Source organism: Pinus tabuliformis, chromosome 8 (assembly GCF_031772625.1).
Source record: "Pinus tabuliformis cultivar Carrire ecotype Pingquan chromosome 8, CPIR1, whole genome shotgun sequence".
Classification (NCBI taxonomy): domain Eukaryota; kingdom Viridiplantae; phylum Streptophyta; class Pinopsida; order Pinales; family Pinaceae; genus Pinus; species Pinus tabuliformis.
This window is the reverse complement of record NC_142294.1, coordinates 1,214,976,079-1,214,993,294: the sequence shown is the minus strand read 5'-3', so window position 1 is coordinate 1,214,993,294 and position 17,216 is coordinate 1,214,976,079. Positions and strand designations below refer to the sequence as shown.

General features: G+C 41.9%; 1 protein-coding gene across 3 annotated transcripts in view; it reads right to left on the bottom strand.

Annotated features, from left to right (window-relative positions):
- Positions 1-16,830, bottom strand: part of LOC149239757 (cytochrome c-type biogenesis ccda-like chloroplastic protein) — a 478,359-nt gene extending 461,529 nt beyond the window's left edge. The window contains exon 1 of one of the 3 annotated variants that reach the window (XM_089373519.1): positions 16,394-16,830. The gene's annotated coding sequence lies outside the window, so the exon portion shown is untranslated. The remainder of the gene's footprint in view (positions 1-16,393) is intronic. The other 2 variants (XM_089373517.1, XM_089373518.1) reach the window with 2 other exon arrangements.
- Positions 16,831-17,216: the final 386 nt, after the last annotated feature.

Sequence of the window (17,216 nt, the reverse complement as noted above, 5' to 3'; positions counted from 1 at the left end):
CACCCAAACTGCTGGACGCAGATGGACTCACACACGATGCTGGCAGTCAAGCAACAAAATTAATGCCCAGAAACCACAAAAAAAAACGACCTTGACTTGAAAGAAACCGCGCCTTCATGGGAGCAAATCTAAACCACGACGGTGGCAATAAATCACTTCAACGCAGCCGCACAGATTTTCCCAATAAATTACTGAGTTTTGGTTCAACTTGTCACTGGCGTGTTTTGTCTATTAACTCAATGGCACATTTCTGAAGGTGTAACTTATGATGTTTTGTCTCAGGTGTACGTACAGTGCCAAAGAATGCAGACCAGACCTCAAATCAGCAATTCATGGATAATATTGTGCTCAGAAATTGGCATTTACATGGAAATATAATGCATTAACCTCAAGCCGGAACCTACACAATCATTTCATATTTATTGACAGAGGCTACAGCAGTAAGGAAACAGTGGAACCTGGCATACAAGACAGCGCAGTAAACTTCAATACAACGACCAGCTCCTTGTACGATACCCGTAGTGTAGTTTACTGGTGTTGTCCCCTTCAAAATTCAGTGCTTAACCCCTGCTACAGCCACACAACGATATATGCGAGAGTTTAAAGTGGAACCCTTCAAAACTAGCCTCAAATCAAAATTTTAAAGCTCTGGAACAGCCAGATTTAACAGTAATGACAGTAATGTTCTTGAAATATCAAAAGTAAATTCACTGTGAACTTCACTGTAAATCAGAAAAAATTTCTCAATGTAAAACATGCAATAAACTTTAACAGATTAACCCGGGGCACAATCAGCTGGGCTCTGCACAGAACAGCCTGTGGGAGTCGGCTGGTTCAGCCCAGAACTTCCCCAAACGCCCACAAATAGCCTTCACCCTAAAGTTTCCTGCACACCTCAAGAAAACATCAGCAAACAAGGGCAAGAGATGCTGCTAGATTTCAGAAGAAAATGGAGATACCTGCCATTTTCCAGAAACCCTACAGCATTCAGACCCTAGCACGTGAGCAAGATACCTGTGCTCACAATGCTCTGAAAAAAATCAGCTATTTTAACTGTTGAAAAACTGAAATATGCAGAGATTCAAACACCTCACAGCAGTTCCAGAGAGTAACACCAGCCAGTTTGAAACCCCAAAGTCTTTTTATTAATCAGAAATCAGTTTACAAGAGAGCTTTCAGTACAGACTCACAGATCAGATAAAAATGAAAATGACCTCCTAAGACCCTACATAAAGGAAATGATCCCAACGGCTAGTTTTGGGTGATCCACAAAAATATTATTATTTTATTGCTTAGGGTTTTTGCTTTATGCTTTTTATTTTTTATTTTTTTAAATTTTTTTTAAATGTTTAAATTTTTAATTTTTTTTTTTTTTTTTTTTTTTTTTTAATTATATATGAATTTATTATTTTTATTCATTAAAAAAAAAAAAAAAAAATTAAATTTATTTTAAGACGGATCATCAAACCCAGCCGTTGGAATCATCACCTAGCACCTAGGACCTAGGACTCATGAGGGGATTTACAACATTTTCAACCCTCAAGACACATTTCATCATGATTTTTTACAATTTTTACAATTTACATCTCAAAGGGATGAATCCACTTTAACATAGACCCTCATAGACCACCCAGATCTGCGACACAACTATAATCTAGCAGAGTAACACGCTAGGATTCTCCTAAAGTCCTAATAACGAAATGCATCCCGGCTTTGGGGTTGGGTTTGAAGGAAAACTCTGCCGATCCATGGATCGGTGAGACTAAAAACCTCCCGGGACGCAGATCGTCATTAGAAAGTTAGGTCCACCTAGGCAACTTTACATACATGACTCTGATCTGCTTAGATTATTTACATTTCAAATATGCAGACTGGGTTTACAACAAAAATGATCAAGCTGTCGATGACTGTAGGCTGGCACGGACATGTCGCTCAGGAGCTATCCTTCTCTGCCAACAGGAAGGAGGTGTACTGCATGGGTAGTTGACCAGTAGTGGTCAACAGAACCCACATTTGTTATCTCCTAAGGCCTCATCTTACGATTTTGTGATGCGGGGATCCTTGGCTTTTAGTTTTTGTTTCAAAATCCAGTTTCAATTAAAATCATTTGTCTCAATTTCTTGTGCTAATAACGATTTTATTTCACTGTTGAAGAGCATGTTGAAAATTAGGCAAAAATTGGAGTTTTGCTCCAATTCCTTAGTCTAAATTTTGTAGAATAATTGTAGATTATATTTGCTAACTTTCCCATTTGTTTTACACTAAATTTGAGTGTGGGTTTTGCAAAAAATTCAAATCTATTTATGGACTATGCTCACCTTTTGTGTTGACAGGATTGAGGAAGCTAAAGTTTGAAACTCTAACTATTTGTTGTAGGACCCCAAGAGCACTTGAGGATCAACTTTAGGGAGGCCGTGGGCAATCTTGGATAGCAGCAAATTAGCTTGGCCGTGGGCCTTTGTGCACTTGTAATTTTCAAATTTCAAAAGTTGTTTCTTGGCCATTGTGGTTGCCACTTCTTGGAAGGAGATCTTGGTTCCTATAGACTCCTATTTTGTAATTGTCTCTTCCATCTTTTGGGCAGCTCATTAAGGGGCCTTCTACTCATTGTAAAAAGCTAATAAAATATCTATTTTCTTTGTGGGAGCTTGGGTTTTACCCATGGCATCCCTTCTCTCCATTTAGGGAGAGAAACATGTGGGTGAATTAACTTTTGCATCTTCTCGTTTTCCATTTTAATTGCATGCTTAAAATTTACACAACCTCACTCATCACATTTTTATTTTGTTCAAATAAGTTTGCTAAAATTCAACTTAAGGTTTTGCATTCTCCATTTTATATGTTGATTTGAGCTACAAGCACTTTACTTTGAACAATCTACTCTTCACATGTTCATTAACTTAATTTTCTATAAGTCATTTTAATTTCATATTGCAAATTCAAGTCCATTTCTTTTGCAAAGTTAATCAATCTTGAATTCACTTAATCACAAGCATTGTTATTTACTTACATGTAAGGCATCTCTCAAGTTTTATTTTCTTTTGGGTAAATCACGAAACTATCACAAGGCAACGAAAATATTTTTCACAAATCCTACATGTGTATGCAATCTTGTCAACCAACTGAACCCATGGATCCCATAGCCAAACCTATTGCAACATAACTCTGAAAACTGTTGGAATCCATTTGTGCCTCATCTCTAGTCCCTACATGCAATCAATATATAGGCTCCATATATCATGAACTAATCTGATGCATGCTAAACTACCCTGTGCCTGCCACTGCATAGTACTGATGACCGCTGGAAACCACATGTGCCAAATAGCTACCCCCTGAATGCAACCAATAGATGGGTATCTGATACTCGCAATCGATTCAATGTATGTGGATCCACTCTGCTCATGCCAACCATCACCACTGAGTCTGCCATCCGCACCCTTGGTAATGTGCCAATACAGTGTCTGAAGCTCGGATACCCACTGGAAACCTACTTCAGCTACACACAATATCCCTTGCTCATGCAGGATCCCAACAAGCCCTACTGAAGTAAAGGCACATGTCTCCCCCATGATCAGCTCTCCAAGTGTGAGTTCAGAGATGAATGGCATACTACCCCTGTAGAAGATCACCTCATCTCCTAGCCCGTGGCTGCCAACTCACGTACCGACCCTGCTCTTCCTCTGGGGAATCTGTATCGTGCCCCTGATGCACTAAATCCCATAGAGTCATCTCAAGCAAGTCTCCCAAGTCCTGCTATCCACAATGTAGGCCTTGATCGAACACAACAAGGCTCTCCTCAACTGCTTGTGATGCCAATGAGTGAGAGATGCATGGGTTCTGATGGGTATGATCATGAACCCGTGTGGACGCTCCCGGCCCGTCCAGTGACCAATCAGCTCTCCCAAGCTGGGTATGTCCATTCCAATGGCATGCCTGACATCCTCGTCAAGAAATCTCCCTGCTAGTAGCACTCCCTTAGTCTACAGTGCATCCCCACACACTACTGCATATAACCAGGTATCCTCATGTCCCATGGCATACAACTGCACCTAGTCGCACATCCCTGTGCACCACCGAACCCTGCTACATGTTGTTGCATCATCCCGGATCAACTGGTATCCCTCCTGTATCAATGTGTCCATCACTCTATGAGGTAATGTACTGTGATGCGAACCGCTCCTCCGACAACCTAGTGCGACACTACACACCACTATGCACCATCGCACACCTTCGTGCTCCACTGCATATGGTTGTGCACCATTGCATGCCCCTATACACCCCTGGGTGCCATGGTCTAAAACTATGTTTGTAAGTATCAGCCTACATCCTGTCAGTACCACCGTATGCACCCTCTCATCTCCATACTCTCAGATGAGTAGACCTTCCCTCTTAATCCTCCGTAAGAGATCTAACAGGAAAATCTCCCTATGTGCCTGTGGTGGTGTCACTAGGGTGTTTCTCCTTGGTGACCACTCTGCCCCTTATATCCATGGGAAATCGTCCTCTCCATACAAGGAACTATCTGGTGGCCTGTTGATGCCACCTCCTCTGACAACCTCTTTCCAGGGTACATTGATCGTCCAATAACCCCACGCACAACCAACATGCCAAGATGACTCACAGAGTCTGTCATCTCCCCTGTTAGCCCAACCTATTAGTGGTGTTGTCCAAAACTCTAATGGGAATATGAAAATGGGGGTGAGTCCGATCATCGAATCCACCATCCTGTTAGTACCATGACTAACCCAATCCATGAAGTGATAGGGAGTCCCACCTGGATCCCAACGATGATCTAGCCCTCAAGCCCCTCTGGCAAACCACAACCCCTGCTGAACTATGCTCCCGACCATGGATGTATGCAAGAACCTAGCCAGCTCCACCAAGTACCAACTCAATACTTCTTGCCACCCAACCCCATGAGAGGGATCAAATGCAAGAACCCACGAGTACATAACAAATCCATCATGCGAGTGTTGCGCCCTACGCAACTCATGTTGCCTTGTTTCACTGGCCCGATCAACATATACAATCTATCTAGGTAACCCAGCCACTCTCCCTCCAACGTGCAAAGGCAACCTGACAATGCTGCAGACCCCATCTACGTAAGTCTAAAGAGAGCTATTCACTGGAAGTACTGCAACTCTGTTGGTCGCTTGCCCATCTATTTGATCCCCATCAATGGAAGTGCAAAAGATGACTGCCCATCCTCCTCTACCATGGGTTGAACTAGAGTCCCGAGTTGTCCCTCCATAAGTAGCTCATCGAGCATAACATCCTCATCTAGCTCATGCTCCTCAAGGTGCTCTCCCTACTGTTGTAGGTAGTGATCATCTGGGAACTCTGTCACAGCTCTGCGCCTACTGGCACCTCATCAATGGAAGGTCCTATGAGTGTGTACACAACTGTCTCCACCAACGTGTCAATCAGGGCTACCAAAGGAAACTCCTGCAAGGGTGGCTCCTGTGTCACACTAGGTGTATCTACGTGCTCCTCACGACCCGGCGTACCCTTAGTCTCATCCTCTAACTACCCACCTCTACATGATGACACGACCCCTGAACTATACTTCTCCTTCTCCTGCTCATCCAAGGAACGAAGCATGGTAGGATGGTTAGACTGACCAAACATGTGGGTGTTGTACTGTTGGGATGTATGTGTATGTGCTTGGATTTTGTGTTGGTTGTGTATCATCCGTTGCATCCCCTCTAGAATTTGTTGGTTTTGCCTCACCAATTGTTGGCTCTGCCTCATCAACTCCTCCATGATCTTGCTAGCCCCCCCACAGCTAGCCAAGATCATGCTCTGATACCACTGTAATGTTCCAAATTGGAATTTTAACAGTGATATTTAAGCAAGAACACAATGCAACACAGAAAATTCAAACAACAATTAACACCCATAAAATTTACACCAGAACTGCACCAAACTGAGCCATTTTATTATCAAGAGGAGAGTACAAGTATATGGAATATGTGCACCTGGGCTTGCCAAAGCAAGCTAAACAACCCTAGGTGAGAAAATATGTTGCCCGAATGTAAGAAAATGTTTTCTCCTCAAGTTTTGCATTGACCCAAACAACTACTGGTTGGAAAGAACCCTTATTTGAGCCCCCTAGAATGCTCAAAAAATTCTGCCAAATTAATCTTAGGCTCTCCTCCACAAACCCAGAAAAACCCAGAAAGGGTTTGGGAAAATTTTACCAACCACCTGGGACCCCAAATTTAAGCTCACTCCTCCCAATTGGTTGTCAAATAACTCTGTTGTTTTGGGGCACCAAAACTCCTCCAAAAATTCTGCAAAATTAGGAGAAGACTCCTTGATGTTAGTCCAACAAAACCCAGAAATTTTTTGGGCTAATTTCGATCTCCCGAAATTACCCAAATTTGGTGCTACGCCCTCCTCTACTGGTTTTGCATCCCCCTCAAGCTACTGCTGCAAATTTGGCCTTGTTTCCACCATCAAATGGCTGTAGAATTTTCTGCAAATTACTCCTAGAAGGTAAGAGGGAAATTCCTTCCTCAACCTTGCACAACTCAGCTAGCAACAGCTCCACGAAATTTTGCCCAACAAAAGACTGTGCAGGCCCTAGGAATGTTGAATTTGGTTCTCATCGAAGCAGCAATATCCAGCCCTGAAACTCTCCACAAAATCTGGTCCAATATCAAGGGACTTTCTCCTAAATTCTCTAGCTGAATTTTCCCTTGAAGACCCCTCAACCAAGCAAATCGATTTATGCCATTGTGTCCTCCTGGAAGTTCGAATTGGCTAAAGTATAGCTGGAAATAACCCACAATCTCCAGCAATCTCCTCTCCAATAAGCTCTAAAATTCTCTCCTAGGGTGGCACTCTAAGTCCACTAAAGAAAGAGTTGAGATTTCCGCCCGGAAATCTCCTTGTGCTAAGCAGCACTGGTAGTCTTTGGCTAAGTAGCTCAAGAGTACTCTAAATCATAAATTCAATTTGTCAAAAAGCCCCCAAAATGGTGCCTCTTCCTTCTATTTATCTTTTCTTCCCCTTCTCTCTCCTTGTGGGCTCCACCAATTCGACCTTTCTCTCCCGTCTTCTGCCTAGCTCGATTTCCCTAAGGGGTTCGAATTCCCCTTTTGGGTGGCCCCCACATCCCCACTACTAATTTAATTTTCTTTTTCTTTAATGTTGGTGACCTTCATTTCTCCAAAAATTAAGTGGGGACTCCCTCAACCCACTTTTCCTAAGTTTACATGCCAAAACATTCCCAATGCCCAAATTGCAAAAATGGGAATTCTTCTTAACAAAATTAATTTAATTGGGGACATTACAACATCTTATCTTATCTTAAGCATCTCAAGACTCCATTGCCCAAAGGACTAGGCACTAGTCCAAGGAATTTGGTGATCAAACCTCATTTTCTCCATATTTCTTCTCCTTAAGATTTCGGTCCCCATCCTCTTGTATCGCTAGGCTAGGGCATCAAGCAAAATTCCTTAGAGGGTGAGGATCTCCATGTTTGGTAGGTTTCTCACGATTCTCCATCCATTAAATTCTTGTGCCCTAGAAAGAAAAAACCTAGCTTGTATCTCCTTGGTTTGGGACTTCATTGAGGGTTGTATGAACTTAGTATTCATTGGGATAAATCATAAGAATCTCTTTCTTCTTCCAGGCCTTGACCTTGTGAATACCTTTTACCATCGAGAAACCTCAAAACGCTAGGTCTTGTGCCTTCTTTTCTAGGGCTTTTCTTAAAGAGTGATTTGCTTCTTTGAAGCCTCGTACCTTGATTGAGCCTCTCTTCGAATGAGCTCTACCTCCATCACCTTCAACCTTCAACCCTAGAATATCTCTTATAGGTGATCATAATCATACTGGGACTCATCCCATTAGTGAAAGTCCATAAAGAGCAGGGAACCTTGGCTGTGGTGATAGTGGGCCATTGTCCCATTGTTGTCACTTAGTCTAGTAGTTGTCCCATAGGTTTTCCCTCCTTAGGGCCCTGCCAGATTTTGTGGTAACAGGTCCAAAACCCCAACTTTGGGTAAATTGGCCAACCAACCACTTTTGGTGGGTTTTCCTTCTCTCCGAAATACCTTCTGAGCCACCCAAAATTCCAACACTCCCTCCTAGTGAGGAAGGCATTTCCTTCACTATTCGAACTCCATGACTTTCCTTGCATACCCATGATTGTCCTCGCATGAGTCATGACTTTCCTTTGCGTAGACATATCTGTCGTCGCAAGTGCCACGTCTTCTTTTGTACTTGATCAAGATTTGACTTGCATGGTGCATGATTGTCCCTCGCATGCAACATGACTTTTCCTTGCACCACCATGAGTGTCCTCACATGGTTCGTGGTTGTCCTTACATGGGCTAAAAACTCCTCTATCTCACTTGAACCTGAAGATTTAGACTTCCATTGAACGGCTGATGTGTCTTTGCAGTATCCCTCTAAAGCCAGACTCCCTTGGAGCCTACACAACCTCCACTTTCCCTCCCAGAAAGTGTTGCTACCAAACTTGTGTCCTTTCAAAGTCAATCCCGAGTTGCAGTCGAACATTGGGTCTAATCAACTCTCGACCACCACAACACAACTCTGCAAAGCGATCTCATCCTCCTCAGTCAAACACTTTGTGTTCACAAGGCTCCCTTGCCGGATGTGCAACTCCACAACCCAATGAAGATATTATCTCGCCATCAACCACCCATCTGCAGGAAGCTACTTTGTCCAAGAAAGAGCACCTTCTCTGTTGAACCTCTTGCTCCATGTCTAGGCAACATTGTTGCTCTCTACAATAGATCCCTCTTAAACTGCTTCCTATGCACCGTCTTATCCACGTTCCTTCAAAGTAGCTTAAAAACCATGTTGAATTTTCCTTAGGCCCTAAATCTGGTCTATGGCTAACCAAGCACACAAACACACTAGGAACCCCCAACTTACAAGCACTTTGCACAGCGGAAATCTACAGCAGTGAAATCAATAAAGTACACTAGGATATTGAGCCCAAAGCTCGATTTTTTATTAGTCCATTAACAAAAGAATCATGGGGATCTCATACTAGGGATCAAGACCCTTTAGATCACTGGTACAGCTAGTAGACATAGTATACAAAAGATTAGGGCTTCAGGTAAAATCCATTAGATCCTCAATTTGCCCATCACATCAAGGAACACAATACATGACTTACTTGTTGTAGATGTCCTTCACTACCAGCCCTGTCTGTCCTCTGGTTCTCGATGTAATTGGTTGTCGTTTGCCACAAATCTCACAAAGAAATTGCTCCTTTAGTGTCTCTGCATACCCAGCTTCTCACAAAGAATGTGGTCCTTCAAATCTCTGCATATATCAGCTCTAAAATACTTCAGCTACTCACAGTGAATTTATCCTTCTACCCATTGTATAAATCAGCCTCCAATATCAGTCGTTTGGTAGTCTGTCACCAAGCAGACTTCAACTAAAACACTCAACAATCCAACTTCCTTAATAGAATACCACTTTCCCTTCGCTCTTTCTTTCGCTGAGACACCTTGGCCCTACTCCTAGGGCTTTTGAGGTTACTCGGCCTCTCCTTAACCTGGTCTGATGCCTTCCACAACTAACACAGAGGCCTAAGACATGGTTCTAGGGCTTGAACCCAATTTTTTTGCATGCGGCCTTCTTTAATATGCATGTGGCCTATCCAATATGCCTTTGCTCATGAAATCCGAGGCTTGAGGCCTCCTTTTAGGGTTTCGGCCCCCCTTCTGCTAAATAGAATCTCAGCCTTTAGCAGACAAATCAAACTCAGCTTTCCTTCAGACAGAAATTAGACTTCTTTATCTGTCCTCCTCTATTAGTTGTGGCTCTTCTCTTGGTTTAGTATTCACACAAGGATGGATTGCCATGACTTCAGGACCCTCGGCCCTCATGTGTTGTATCTCGACCTATTGTGGGCACAATTATAAGGTGTAGTGTCCCTTTACTAGGGTTGTAGCCCTCCTTACTTGCTCAAAAACAAACCTCCAAACCAACGCAACTTAACCACAGAGATCTCGGCCTCCTTGGACAACGTCAAACAAACTCTTTAACTTGTCCATGCTAAACACAACTCGGCCTCCTTGGACAGCTTCAAACAAACTCTTGAACTTGTCCATGCTAAACAGAACTCAGCCTCCTTGGGCAGCTTCAAACAAACTCTTGAACTTGTCCATGCTGAACAGAACTCGACCTCCTTAGAAACCACAAATTTTCTCCTAACTCGGCTATGTCTCTCTATGGTTTGTGGCTCCTTTAGGGCAAGCAACCTCCTCAAGTGAAGTCCATCTCACTTGAGATGCAAAGAGCCTCTCAATAGGCTATCTTATTTATATTTTTCTCTTGGCTTCATTTAGGAAAACTCTAGATCTTAGGGTTTCTTCTCTCTTACCCTTTAGAATAAACAATTCATTTCTTTAGGTCCCAAACCCACTGCTTTGGGTCCAAAACCCCAACTTTGGGTAAATTGCCCAACCAACCACTTTTGGTGGGTTTTCCTTCTCTCGGAAATACCTTCCGAGCTACCCAAAATTCCAACAGAGAAGTGTTACCCACCATTTTGTGGGTGATATCCCTAGGGGAAAAAATTTCTCCAACATGGTCCTCAGTCGACAGCCAGCAGCCACTTTTCAGCGACCAACTAGCTCATTGTGCCATTTCTCCGCCACCTGAGCCAGCCATGTGGTCCCTCACCCACCTACCATGATCATATGTTTGAAGGTGGGCCTCCCGAACCTAAAGGTATGCCTTGTCATTTGGTAATTGAGTATTGTAGTTTGCTTGTCATGGATACTTCTAAGCATGGATTAATGGGGGCATTCAGTGGAAAGAGTGGGTTAGGTGTATGCTCTTGTCCCTTGGTCTCTTTTGGATGTTAACCTTGGACCCTAGTCCTGTGGAATCTCTTTTACTGACCCTTGGGCTTTAGGAATGGTACTACATGGGAAACACTGATTTTGGTTGTGTGGTCCCACTCCCTCATCCATATATATTACTCCCTTTCCACTCACCATAACCTCATTCATCATTTCTCCCACCTAGGTCCACATTCTTCCACTGGATCCACATAGGGTTAACCTTCCCCTTCCCCTTGCCCACACCTTGGGTCGGGCCTAGAATGATGCCCCGGAGGTTGATGCAACTAAAAAAAAAAGTAAAAGCATAATTGGCCACATTCAACAAGAAAATGTACCACAAAATGCAAAGGATGGTCAGGACAAACACATTTAGCACGTGGGCAAAACCCAATACATGAGCTCTACCCCATCATAATGGTTCCTACAGGCCCTAAATGAGTCTCCTTTATCATTCAGGAACCCATGATTGTCCCAACCCCTGGTGGAAAATGAACCGCCCTACCTTAAAGGGGGTATCCACTGTCATATCTCACACATCATGCTCTTATCCCTTGAACCCCGAGCAATCAATTAAAGAAAAATCATAAAAGGTAAAAGGCATATAAAGAAGGGTGGAAAAATCAAAGTCGAGGCACCTCATGTACTACAATTGCTCCTTCCTATACATTATACCTAAGTGTAGGCTTCACTTGTATTAGCTACCCGTGTGTTCCAGCATGTGACCCAGGGTTGCCCCTTTCATTCCCTACTCCATTCATCTCTTTATCACATGCCACCACCCTTGAAAGGATGTACCTTGGACATAATATCCCCTTTAGAAGTAGAAACCAAGCTTGGAGACATTAGCACATGCCAAAGCCCACACTAGAAGGGCATGCTATTATGAAGTCCCCACCTGTTGTTCATGGTTTGTAAGTTTTTTTACTCGATTTCGTTGATGACTTGTTGTACAAGAAGGCTAAGGGATGCATTGGATCTTATGCGAGATTGCAGGTAGCCTCCATCTTGATTTTGGTCTCCCTATACGGGGTCCTAACCCTCTAGAGGGCTACATTGGCATATATAGGTTGTGTGTTGAGAGCCATGGGCCTCCACAACAGTAGACAACAACACTCCATGGATCCCTAGAGATGTTCAGAGATTGCTCGAGATTCACCTATTGGACGAGGAAGATGCACCTAGTTCACCTTTGCCTAGCTAGCCCCACAGTTGTACCATGCACTTCGCAGATGACCCAAGCCTTGTATGCTGATGTGGCATCACCTACACCATCATCTGAGCCCTTACAGATGGTCTACAGGCATCTTCGACTTACTTGGATACCCGTGAGGTCACTTGTGTGCTCTCACACCCATTGGGAGCACCACAGGTTTATTATGTGGAGAACATTGGCCAACCCCTTGTCCATTACTTTTGGAAGTCCTATTTATCATTATGGCACTTATGGACTTCATCAGGTTTCTTAGAGAACCCAACGATATGTATTATTGATCATTCGACCTCTTGAGAGGCTCGTTATTTTGTTTATGAGTTAGTTTGGTGGGCTTGTCACCAAAAGTTAGTTATTTGCACATCATTTTTATTTTAGGGGTTAATGTAGCCTCAAATAGCTAAATCAAATTCATTAGGAGTGTATAAATACAAATGATGAGAGATCATTTCTCGTTATCACTTGGATTGGATCATTCTTTCTCTTGAGAAGTTCGCATTTCCTTCTTAGTGTACGAAATTGGAGCATGGATGAATTTTGATGTTTGGATTGCATTTTCTTATCTTGGAGCTTCTTAATTGGCAAGTGTATTGAGGGTTGGATATATTCTCTTAAATGTAAGTACAATTTGATGTTATTTTCTTTTACTTTGTCACATACATTGATCATGGGATTTTCGTTATTTTAGGGCTAATTGTTGCATGCATTTACTACTTCATTGTGGAATTATGTTTCTATACATCATATCTCTATATATGGGCCATTTTTGTTGAACGAATTTTCCTAGAGATTGGAGTTATCTTGATTTGCAATCGAAGTATAAACATTTTAAGGTCACTCTCTTTTTTCCCTAATGCTAAACAAAGTTGCCCTTAAAGCCTCCTTGAGCTAGAAACAAGATCCATTCTCATAATCCACCATAAGGTGATCACCTTAAAAACTCTTTTTCTTCACCTTTTCCCCCTCTTTTCTAGGTCTAGCCACACTGGGCCACCTAGGGCATCATTTTCCCAACAAAGAATCTATAGAAAGAGTTCGATCTCCTGGCCTCTACTGCGTTGGTGTGTCCTCAAGGTCTCCTCCAAATTTGAAGAAATTCTGACGGTGGGATTGCGAGATATCTCAAGCCCTAGCCCTAAGACTGAAATTTGCCCTGGGGTTCCCTAGGCTAGTACCTCATAGGATCAATTTGGCACCTTTAAGTGTAAACTCTTGTTTTGGTCCTTTCCCCTTCCTCGTTCAGGTTAAGATCATCATTGGTTGCTAAACTCCCTCCCCTTAACCTAACCTGGGTCCACTTGGTCCCATGTGGTCCCATACCTTTGAAAAGTCAATTCTTCAAAAACCACTTGGGAAACCAAGTTCAATAAGGATTTAGGGCTTTGGAAGCTCCTTTACAATTCACACTCCTTAAACCTAGCCCTTAAATCCTCATCCCCTTCTCCTAGACAGCTTTGTACCTTGCTTAAAAAGCAAGCAAGTCTCATTCTTGAGCCTCCCCTAGGAAAGAGTCCCCGAGATCACTTCACACTTATCTTAGTTGATCTATCCTTCATAAGTGATTCTCTATATATCGGGTCTCCTCCCATCGGTGAAAGTTCGTAAAGAGTAGGAAGCTTTCGCTATGGTGACAATGGGCTATAGCTACATTGTTGCTCTTAACCTAGCAAGTGCCCCTCTAGAACCCCCTGCGAATTTGAGCGGTAACAAGAAGGATAACCAATAAACACATAGGTGGATCTCTGTAGTTGGAAAAATGGTATTGGTAAGGATTTTTATTTATTCCATCTTGGTTTACTAGCTATCCCTAACCAGAACCACCAAGTAGTGCTTGAACAAAATCAGACAAGTCGGTTCTCCTACCTATGGAGAGGTAATAAAGAAACAAGTGGGATCCCCCTAGTTTACTTGGAATCACTTTCCTAGCCAAAGGACTTAGGTGGCTGGGGCCTAAAAAATCTAGGCCTGTTTGCAAAAGCCTTGGCAGCAAAAGGCACATGGAAATTGACCTCCAAGGAAGGTCTTTGGCGGGAAATTTTAAAAGGAAAATACATTAAGCTATTATCATTGGAAGAGTATATTATAAGGCCCAATAAAAAAATATGGTGGTGGATCGAACTTTTGGAAACCCCTCATATCCTCTTTCAACATAAACAGTAGGTATCTCTATTATCGGTGATGGCTCAAAAGTTAGGTTGGAAGTCAACGAATAATCCTATTTACAAAATGTCGAGGCAACTACAAAAAGCTCTCCATAGCATGCACTACATGACCAAGCACAACATGACCCTTTCTAAAGTGGTTGTCCCACTAGCCCATCCAACTCTAGATCAAATTTGTCTAGAATTCAATAATATTGGGTTTTCAAGGAAGTGAATTTAAAGGAATGAATTCACAGCCTATTCAATTTAAACGAGTACCAAGCTAAGAGAGGAGGACATATTACTTTGGGGATGTAATCTCAAACATGGTTAGTACTCAATAAAGCTCAATTACTCTGCACAACACATCATCCTAGAGAGATGTGACCCAAAATGGTGGCCAAAAAATATGGAAATTTAATGCTCCTGCATAAGCTAAAGTATTTGCATGGCTAGTTTGATTTGAACTTGCAATAACCTCTAGTGAAGAGGTTGGAAAGGTCCAAGAAGATGCCCCTATGTGAAGAATGCCCAAGTTCAATGAGTCATCTTTTCCTTCATTATCATTTTCCCAAGGTAGTATGGTATGTAGCAAAAGGCCTGCTAAACCATAGAATATCTTGGAAGGCATGGGTTTAAGTCATGCACTTGAAATATGGATAAACTCTTCCAAGGACGAGGACCAAGCCCTCGCCCCTGAAATGAATCAATTTTTCCAAGAAAGCAATCCAGTCCAGTTAGTTTATTATATAGGAAACTAGAGAGCTTCTATTCTAAATCCTCAATACAAAAGATCAGTCCCCCAGGGTGCTCTAAAAATTAAGCGCTCGAAGATTCTTTGGTGGAGCCCACAAGGACAACCCATGTATCAGTGGAGCTGGAGGGTGGATCATCCTCCAGAGAATCTAAAAATCACCCTCAAGCTCAATCTAGGCAAGGGATCCAACAATCTAGCTAAACTTATCAACCAGGATTAATCTTTGAGATGGTGTGTAAGGCATTATTGGCACCAGAAGCTTTGTCAATCTAGAAGCTGCCTTTGGGGTGCAAACCCCACCAGTGGTTTCATTGTCATGCCAAGAGGCGCATTCTACAGCCTAGTACGTGCGAGATGTGTAAGTTTGTCTGTCCATCCACAAAGTTGAAATTTTCACTAATGTAGGCCAAAATAAAAATCTAAATAACCATACAAAACATATAAACCAGCCTAGATCCATCTAACTCTAGATCTATCATGCGCCGAGAGGGATCAAAATCCTCGATGTGCAAACCTTCTTTTTGGAGTGTAGAACTTGAGGAAAGTTTTGACCTCGAGAGATTTGATCCCTATCAACGCATGATAGATCCGGAGTTAGATAGATCTAGGCTGGTGTTACAAGCTATCTTGCTATAGTGGCATATCCTTGTTTCAGGGCTTCATTCTACATTGATACTCTAATTCTAAAATTGTGTGTACATTAATATTGTTGTAGGGTGCATATGTTGTGAATAATCCCACATACATAACAATGGTTAGACGAAGATCGTTTGTAACACATTACCTACGCCAAAAGTTTTGTCAATCTGGAAGCTGGCTAGTGTATATGTTCTGAGTATCCACACACATACCAATAGTGAGAGGAAGGTGGTTTATAATGCATTCATTACCTGTACCAAAGTGGTTCAGTTTCAGGCTATAATTCTACAATTGCATATCGGTTCTTCTGTTCCACACTAAAATTCCTATTTGAGGGGCTTCAATTCTACAATTGCATGTCGGTTCTTCTGTTCCACACTAAAATTCCTAATTGAGGGGCTTCAACTCCCAAGTATATTTATTTAGAATTTGCAATTCCGTGGTCCTTACTACACGATTACAGCATTGTCAGTCCTATGAACCGACCCACAGCTAGAATTACATATCACTGGTTTAGTTCCACAGTAATATTCCTCTTCTTTCTGAAGGACTTCGATTCCCGCGCACATTTATTCAGAATTTTGGACATAACCATTTCCATATTTTCCGAAGCAATTCCATCGTCTTTTCTACACGATTACACCATAGTCAGTCCTATGAGCCGAACTAGTGTACTCTATTATAATCTAATCACAGAGTAATTGTTTCTAACCAAAACTAAAATCACTGAAAAAACCGCCCAAATGTATGCTCAATGTTTTATGTGAAACATTAATTAAATTAGACAAGGGGGGATTTCAAGTACCTGTGTGCAATTCTGTTACAATTAGGTGACGTAAAAAGAGCTGGGATACAAAAGAATTCAGATTACAGAGACGATGGAGAAGCAAGAAGTTGAATTAATTCCAACGTACTGATGAAATGTGTAAACTCTGGGCTGGGTCTTCTTCACTTGGGTTATTCACGGCTTCATTCACTCGTCCACGCTACCGTCCACATATCCACACAAACTAGATACTTCCGTAACTCGATATCTAATTTTCATATTTATTCAAATGGTTTTTCTGAAACCTTATCTCATCTTTGGACGTATACGTTTACATGAATGTTCATTAATCCCAGCACCAGCTTATCCTGCAATCAAAGAAATTTAGGGCGGCTATTCATGGAATTTAGGTTGACTGCGATAAGTGATTGTGATTCATTAATTAAAGAGTCGATCCATCCCAAATGGTAAAAAATGGTACTTTGAAGATAGGATTTAAGTAGATTTTTCTTATTTTTTTCGAATGACAAGATCCGAGCATACTGAGACAAAAGTGGACAATTGGACTGATATTTATATGAACCTAGATTTATCTTAAGAGATCATTTTTTCTGCATATGCTGTTTTAATTTTTTTTCTCTGTATGAGACAAAAAGTGGACAATTGACTGATATTTATGCGAGTCTAGATTTATTTTAAGAGATCAATTTTGTCTGGATATGGTCTTTTTAATTTTTTTTCCCGTATAAGACAAAACCATAAATGGAAACAAAAATGAAATATTTACTTCAACACAAATAATAAGGAATTAAAAAAAAATTGTTATGGAGAAGTTTCGTAAGTATATATGGGGAAGAGAGTT